Raw genomic sequence first — 9,206 nt, forward strand, 5'->3', positions numbered from 1 at the left:
AAGATCAAATCCCTGAGCTCAGAAGGTAAAAATCTGTCATTCTGCCCCTGAACAAGGCAGTTAAGGTACCAGGCCAGGTGAGGGGAACGCCCAGCGATGTGACACTAGTAAGGGCCCAGGTGAGGGGAACGCCCAGCGATGTGTGACACTATTAAGGGCCCAGGTGAGGGGAATGCCCAGCGATGTGTGACACTATTAAGGGCCCAGGCCAGGTGAGGGGAAAGCCCAGCGATGTGACACTAGTAAGGGCCCAGGTGAGGGGAACGCCCAGCGATGTGTGACACTATTAAGGGCCCAGGTGAGGGGAATGCCCAGCGATGTGTGACACTATTAAGGGCCCAGGCCAGGTGAGGGGAACGCCCAGCGATGTGACACTAGTAAGGGCCCAGGTGAGGGGAACACCCAGCGATGTGTGACACTATTAAGGGCCCAGGCCAGGTGAGGAACGCCCAGCGATGTATGACACTATTAAGGGCCCAGGTGAGGGGAACGCCCAGCGATGTGTGACACTATTAAGGGCCCAGGTGAGGGGAACGCCCAGCGATGTGTGACACTATTAAGGGCCCAGGTGAGGGGAACGCCCAGCGATGTGACACTATTAAGGGCCCAGGTGAGGGGAACGCCCAGCGATGTGTGACACTATTAAGGGCCCAGGTGAGGGGAACGCCCAGCGATGTGACACTATTAAGGGCCCAGGTGAGGGGAACGCCCAGCGATGTGTGACACTATTAAGGGCCCAGGTGAGGGGAACGCCCAGCGATGTGTGACACTATTAAGGGCCCAGGTGAGGGGAACGCCCAGCGATGTGACACTATTAAGGGCCCAGGTGAGGGGAACGCCCAGCAATGTGTCTGTCTGTCTGCCTGTCTGTCTGTCTGTCTGTCTGTCTGCCTGCCTGTCTGTCTGTCTGTCATTAACCCTCCCCAATATGTCTGTTCTTCCCCCACTTAACCCTCCCCATAATGTCTGTTCTTCCTCCACTTAACCCTCCCCATAATGTCTGTTCTTCCTCCACTTAACCCTCCCCATTATGTCTGTTCTTCCCCCACTTAACCCTCCCCATAATGTCTGTTCTTCCTCCACTTAACCCTCCCCATAATGTCAGTTGTTTTGTTTCGGCCGGTAGAGGATTTGGGGGGAATGATCTCTGAGGCCAAACAGCGGCTCCTGGGTTTCCGGGGATCACCGGTATTCATTACATCGTAGGGGCCGAAGGCACCAGAGTGTTCTATCTGCCCCCGTCCCCCCCAAGACACCGCCCTGTTCTCACGCTCCTATTAACGGTGCTGACAGTCGCCAGGTTCTCCCTTGGCTACAACATTACTTGTACAACTGAATGCATTCAACTGAAATGTGTCTTCAACATTTAACCCAACCCCTCTGAATCAGAGAGGTGGGGGGGGGGGGGCTGCCTTAATCAACATCCACGTCTTTGGCGCCAGTGAAACAGTGGGTTCAGTGGAACAGTGGGTTCAGTGGAACAGTGGGTTCAGTGGAACAGTGGGTTCAGTGGAACAGTGGGTTCAGTGGAACAGTGGGTTCAGTGGAACAGTGGGTTCACTGCCTTGCTCAGTGATAGAAAGACAGATTTTTACTTTGTCAGCTCAGGAATTCGATCGAGCAAACCTTTTCGGTTAATGGCCCAACGCTCTAACCAATAGGCTACCTGCCTCCTCTACACTCTAACCAATAGGCTACCTGAGTCCTCTACACTCTGACCAATAGGCTACCTGATGTCCTCTGACACTCAAACATAGGCTACCTGAGTCCTCTCACTGGTATTCTAACCAATAGGCTACCTGAGTCCTCTACACTCTAACCAATAGGCTACCTGAGTCCTGTTCTCACGCTCCTAATAACGGGCTACCTGCCAGGTTCTCCTCTAAACTCTAACCAATAGGCTACCTGAGTCCTCTACAACTGACCAATGGCTACATTTAACTCTGACCCTCTAGGTGCCTCCTCTACACTCTAACCAATAGGCTGGGGGGGCTGCCTCTACACTCTAACCATAGGCACTCTCCAACCAACAACCACTAGGCTACCTGCCTCCTCTACACTCTGACCTCTTGGCGCCAGTGGCTACCTGGGTTCTACACTCTAACCAATAGGCTACCTGAGTCCTCTACACTCTGACCAATAGGCTACCTGCCTGGGTTACACTCTAACCAATAGGCTACCTGGAAGTCCTCTACACTCTGACCAATAGGCTACCTGCCTCCTCTAAACTCTAACCAATAGGCTAACTGAGTCCTCTACACTGGAACCAGTAGGCAGTGCCTCCTCTACAGTGAAACAGTGGGCAGTGGAACCTGCCTCCTCTCAGTGGAACACTCAGTGGACCAATAGGCTACCTGGGTCCTCTACACTGGAACCAATAGGCTACCTGCCTCCTCTACACTCTAACCAGTGGGCTACCTGGAGTCCTCTACAGTGGACCAATGGGCCTCCTCTACACTCTAACCAGTGGCTACCAGTCCTCTACACTGGACCAATAGGCTACCTGAACAGTCCTGGTTCAGTGGAACCAGTGGGTTCACCTGAGTGGGTCTACACTCTGACCAATAGGCTACCTGCCTCCTCTACACTCTAACCAATAGGCTACCTGCCTCCTGGTCCTCTACACTCTGACCAAAGGCTACCTTTTTCACTCTAACCAATAGGCAAACCTAGGTTAATGGCCCAACGCTCTAACCAATAGGCTACCTGCCTCCTCTACACTCACCTAGGCTAACCAATAGGCTACCTGCCTCCTCTACACTCTACAACCAATAGGCTACCTGCCTCCTCTACACTCTGACCAATAGGCTACCTGCCTCCACTACACTCTAACCAATAGGCTACCTGCCTCCTCTACACTCTAACCAATAGGCTACCTGCCTCCTCTACACTCTAACCAATAGGCTACCTACCTGCCTCCCTCTACACTCTAACCAATAGGCTACCTGCCTCCTCTACACTCTGACCAATAGGCTACCTGCCTCCTCTACACTCTAACCAATAGGCTACCTGCCTCCTCTACACTCTAACCAATAGGCTACCTGCCTGCTCTACACTATGACCAATAGGCTACCTTCCTCCTCTACACTCTAACCAATAGGCTACCTGCCTCCTCTACACTCTGACCAATAGGCTACCTGCCTCCACTACACTCTAACCAATAGGCTACCTGCCTGCCTACCTCTGTAGGCTACCTGGCAACACTCTGACCAATAGGCTAGACTACACAGCATCTAGTTATAGGCTAGGCAACACCCAATAGGCTACCTGACCAATAGTAGACTCCACACATCTGAGTTATAGGCTAGGCAACACCACCTAGGCTACCTGCCTAGACTACACAGCATGCTAGTTCTAGCTCTGACAACACCACCTGCCACCTGCCTCCTAGACTACACAGCATGTAGTTATAGCAATAGGCAACACCATAGGCTACCTGTAGACTACACAGCATGTAGTTATAGCTAGACAACACCACCTGTAGTAGACTACACAGCATGTAGCCTTATAGCTAGACAACAACACCTGTAGTAGACTACCAACAGCATGTAGTTATAGCTAGGCAACACCACCTGTAGTAGACTACACAGCATGTAGTTATAGCTAGACAACACCACCTGTAGTAGACTACACAGCATGTAGTTATAGCTAGGCAACAACACCTGCCTCCTCACACATGTAGACTACTCATGACCAGTAGGCTAGCCTGCACCACAGCATGTAGTTATAGCTAGGCAACACCACCTGTAGTAGACTACACAGCATGTAGTTATAGCTAGACAACAACACCTGTAGTAGACTACACAGCATGTAGTTATAGCTAGGCAACACCACCTGTAGTAGACTACCACAGCATGTAGTCTACTCTACCTAGGCAACACCACCTGTAGTAGACTACACAGCATGTAGTTATAGCTAGGCAACAACACCTGTAGTAGACTACACAGCATGTAGTTATAGCTAGACAACAACACCTGTAGTAGACTACACAGCATGTAGTCATATAGCTAGGCAACAACACCTGTAGTAGACTACACAGCATGTAGTTATAGCTAGACAACAACACCTGTAGTAGACTACACAGCATGTAGTTATAGCTAGGCAACACCTGTAGTAGACTACACAGCATGTAGTTATAGCTAGGCAACACCACCTGCTAGTAGACTACACAGCATGTAGTTATAGCTAGACAACAACACCTGTAGTAGAGACTACACAGCATGTACCTGTAGTAGACTACACAGCATGTAGTTCATAGCTAGGCAAGGCAACACCAACCTGTAGTAGACTACACAGCATGTAGTTATAGCTAGGCAACAACACCTGTAGTAGACTACACAGCATGTAGTTATAGCTAGCAACAACACCTGTAGTAGACTACACAGCATGTAGTTATAGCTAGGCAACAACACCTGTAGTAGACTACACAGCATGTAGTTATAGCTAGGCAACACCACCTGTAGTAGACTACACAGCATGTAGTTATAGCTAGACAACAACACCTGTAGTAGACTACACAGCATGTAGTTATAGCTAGGCACCACCTGTAGTGGACTACACAGCATGTAGTTATAGCTAGGCAACACCACCTGTAGTAGACTACACAGCATGTAGTTATAGCTAGACAACACCTGTAGTAGACTACACAGCATGTAGTTATAGCTAGGCAACACCACCTGTAGTAGACTACACAGCATGTAGTTATAGCTAGACAACAACACCTGTAGTAGACTACACAGCATGTAGTTATAGCTAGACAACACACAACACCTGTAGTAGACTACACAGCATGTAGTTATAGCTAGGCAACACCACCTGTAGTAGACTACACAGCATGTAGTTATAGCTAGGCAACACCACCTGTAGTAGACTACACAGCATGTAGTTATAGCTAGTCAACAACACCTGTAGTAGACTACACAGCATGTAGTTATAGCTAGGCAACAACACCTGTAGTAGACTACACAGCATGTAGTTATAGCTAGACAACACCTGTAGTAGACTACACAGCATGTAGTTATAGCTAGGCAACACCACCTGTAGTAGACTACACAGCATGTAGTTATAGCTAGACAACAACACCTGTAGTAGACTACACAGCATGTAGTTATAGCTAGGCAACAACACCTGTAGTAGACTACACAGCATGTAGTTATAGCTAGGCAACACCTGTAGTAGACTACACAGCATGTAGTTATAGCTAGGCAACAACACCTGTAGTAGACTACACAGCATGTAGTTATAGCTAGGCAACACCTGTAGTAGACTACACAGCATGTAGTTATAGCTAGGCAACAACACCTGTAGTAGACTACACAGCATGTAGTTATAGCTAGGCAACACCACCTGTAGTAGACTACACAGCATGTAGTTATAGCTAGGCAACAACACCTGTAGTAGACTACACAGCATGTAGTTATAGCTAGGCAACAACACCTGTAGTAGACTACACAGCATGTAGTTATAGCTAGGCAACAACACCTGTAGTAGACTACACAGCATGTAGTTATAGCTAGACAACACCTGTAGTAGACTACACAGCATGTAGTTATAGCTAGGCAACAACACCTGTAGTAGACTACACAGCATGTAGTTATAGCTAGGCAACACCTGTAGTAGACTACACAGCATGTAGTTATAGCTAGACAACACCTGTAGTAGACTACACAGCATGTAGTTATAGCTAGGCAACACCTGTAGTAGACTACACAGCATGTAGTTATAGCTAGACAACAACACCTGTAGTAGACTACACAGCATGTAAGTTCTAGGGGAATTTGCTATGACCTAGTAATAATAATTATAATAATATATTCTATATTTGACTATTAAACTTTTAAATCAATTTCAAAGTTATCGAAATGTGTAACACAGCGTTCGTTATAGCTCGCAAAGAGAGTCGGACCGAAATGCAGCGTGGTGGTTACTCATGTCTTTAATGAAACAAATGACGATACATGAAATAACTTATAAATACAAAAACAACAAACGGAACGTGAAACCTAAATACAGCCTATCTGGTGAAACTACACAGAGACAGGAACAATCACCCAGTAGAAATACACAGTGAAACCCAGGCTACCTAAATACGGTTCCCCATCAGAGACAACAAGAATCACCTGACTCTGTATGCCACAGCATGTAGTGTCTCTCCCAAATGTCAATATGCCTTGTATACTGTTGTTCAGGTTAGTTATCATTGTTTTAGTTCACAATGGAGCCCCTAGATCCACTCTGCATACCCCTGTTACCTCCTTTGTCCCACCCCCACACATGACTACACAGCGGTGACCTCACCCATTACAACCAGCATGTCCAGAGATACAACCTCTCTCATCATCACCCAGTGCCTGGGCTTACCTCCGCTGTACCCATGTAGTTATAGCACCCCACCATACCCCTGTCTGCGCATTATGCCCTGAATATATTCTACCATGCCCAGAAACCTGCTCCTCTTATCCTCTGCCCCCAACGCTCTAGGCGACCAGTTTTGATAGCCTTTAGCCGCACCCTCATACTACTCCTTCTCTGTTCCGCGGGTGATGTGGAGGTAAACCCAGGCCCTGCATGTCCCCAGGTACCCTCATTTGTTGACTTCTGTGATAGAAAAGTCTTGGTTTTATGCATGTCAACATGTAGTAGACTACACAGCTCCTAAGTTTGTTTTACTCACTGCTTTAGCACACTCTGCTAACCCTGATGTCCTTGCCGTGTCTGAATCCTGGCTCAGGAAGGCCACCAAAAATTCAGAGATTTCCATACCCAACTATAACATCTTCCGTCAAGATAGAACTGCCAAAGGGGCGGTAGTCGCAGTCTACTGCAGAGATAGCCTGCAAAGTAATGTCATACTTTCCAGGTCCATACCCAAACAGTTTGAACTACTAATTTTGAAAATTAGTTATCTCCAGAAACAAGTCTCTCACTGTTGTTATAGCTAGGCCGACCCCGTCAGCTCCCAGCTGTGCCCTGGACACCATTTGTGAATTGATCGCCCCCATCTAGCTTCAGAGTTTGTTCTGTTAGGTGACCTAAACTGGGATATAGCTTAACACCCCGGCAGTCCTACAATCTAAGCTAGATGCCTCAATCTCACTCAAATCATCAAGGAACCCACCAGGTACAACCCTAACTCTGTAAACAAGGGCACCCTCATAGACGTCATCCTGACCAACTGGCCCTCCAAATATAGTTCCGCTGTCTTCAACCAGGATCTCAGCGATCACTGCCTCATCGCCTGTATCCGCCACGGAGCCATGTAGTCAAACGACCACCCCTCATCACTGTCAAACGCTATCCCTAAAACACTTCTGTGAGCAGGCCTTTCTAATCGACCTGGCCCATGTAGTATCCTGGAAGGACATTGACCTCATCCATGTCAGTTGAGGATGCCTGGTCATTCTTTAAAAGTAACTTCCTCACCATTTTAGATAAGCATGCACCGTTCAAAAAATGCAGTTAACCAAGAACAGATACAGCCCTTGGTTCACTCCACACCTGACTGCCCTAGTTATAGCCAGCACAAAACATCCTGTAGCGGACTGCAACAGCATCGTTAATAGCAACCCCGTGATATGCAACTGTTCAGGGAAGTCAGGAACCACCTGTAGTAGACACACAGTCAGTCAGGAAAGCTAAGGCCAGCTTCTTCAGGCAGAAGTTTGCATCCTGTAGTAGACTCCAACTCCAAAAAGTTCTGGGACACTGTGAAGTCCATGGAGAACAAGAGCACCACCTCCCAGCTGCCCACTGCACTGAGGCTAGGAAACACGGTCTCCACCGATAAATCCATGATTATCGAAAACTTCAATAAGCACTTCTAGTAACGGCTGGCCATGCCTTCCGCCTGGCTACTCCAACACCTGCCAACAGCTACCGCCCCCGTAGTTCCTCACCCAAGCCTCTCCAGGTTCTCCTTTACCCAAATCCAGATAGCAGATGTTCTGAAAGAGCTGCAAAACCTGGACCCGTACAAATCAGCTGGGCTTGATAATCTGGACCCGCTATTTCTGAAACTATCTGCCGCCATTGTAGCGCAACCCCTATTACCAGCCTGTTCAACCTCTCTTTCACTATCAGTCTGAGATCCCCAAGGATTGAAAGCTGCCGCAGTCATCCCCCTCTTCAAAGGGGGAGACACACCTGGACCCAAACTGCTATAGACCTATATCTATCCTGCCCTGCCTATCTAAGGTCTTCGAAAGCCAAGTCAACAAACAGGTCACTGACCATCTCGTAATCCCACCGTACCTTCTCCGCTGTGCAATCTGGTTTAGCTAGGCAACGAGCCGGTCACAGGGTGCACCTCAGCCACACTCAAGGTACTAAATGATATCATAACCGCCATCGATAAAAGACAGTACTGTGCAGCCGTCTTCATCGACCTCGCCAAGTAGCTTTCGACTCTGTCAATCACCAAATTCTTATCGGCAGACTCAACAGCCTCGGTTTTTCGGATGACTGCCTTGCCTGGTTCACCATTACTTTGCAGACAGAGTTCAGTGTGTCAAATCGGAGGGCATGCTGTCCACCTCTGGCAGTCTCAGCATGGGGGTGCCACAGGGTTCAATTCCTGTAGTAGACTCTTTTCTCTGTATATATCAATGATGTTGCTCTTGCATGCGGGCGATTCCCTGATCCACCTCTAGTAGACTACACCATTCTTATACTTTCGGCCCGTCATTGGACACTGTGCTATAGCTAGGCAACACACCTCTACAAGCGAGTTATAGCTAGCCAACAGCACTCCTTCCGTGGCCTCACAACTGTAGTTAAAGCTAGAGTAAAACCAAACAGCATGCTTTTCAACCGACCTGCCTAGACACCAGCATGTAGACTAGCATCACCACCCTGGATGGTTCCACAGCATGAATACAGCATGTAGTTATGTGGACATCTATAAGTACCTAGGTGTCTGGCTAGACTAGCAAACACCTTCCAGACTCAGCATCAAACATCACCAATCAAAAATCAAATCCAGAGTCGCATGTTTATAGCTAGACAACAAAGCCTCCTTCACCCACGCATGTAGTTATAGCTACACCTAGTAAAACTGACTATCCTACAACAATCCTCGACTACACAGATGTCATCTACAAAATGTAGACTTCCAACAGTTCTAGCTCAGCAAACTGGATGCAGTCTATCACAGTGCCATCCCTTTGTCACTAAAGCACCTTATACCACCCACCACTGCACAGCTTGTA

The 9,206-nt window shown here is 48.0% G+C and overlaps 1 long non-coding RNA gene across 1 annotated transcript; it reads right to left on the reverse strand.

The window, feature by feature from the left end:
- Nucleotides 1-939: 939 nt before the first annotated feature.
- Nucleotides 940-3,047, reverse strand: LOC127919806 (uncharacterized). The gene is made up of 3 exons (XR_008104070.1): nucleotides 2,946-3,047; nucleotides 2,813-2,844; nucleotides 940-1,730 (listed from the first exon to the last, which is right to left on the reverse strand). It is a non-coding gene; the product is annotated as an uncharacterized LOC127919806 (long non-coding RNA).
- Between the last annotated feature and the right edge of the window lie 6,159 nt (nucleotides 3,048-9,206).

Source organism: Oncorhynchus keta, unplaced genomic scaffold (assembly GCF_023373465.1).
Source record: "Oncorhynchus keta strain PuntledgeMale-10-30-2019 unplaced genomic scaffold, Oket_V2 Un_contig_17543_pilon_pilon, whole genome shotgun sequence".
NCBI lineage: Eukaryota > Metazoa > Chordata > Actinopteri > Salmoniformes > Salmonidae > Oncorhynchus > Oncorhynchus keta.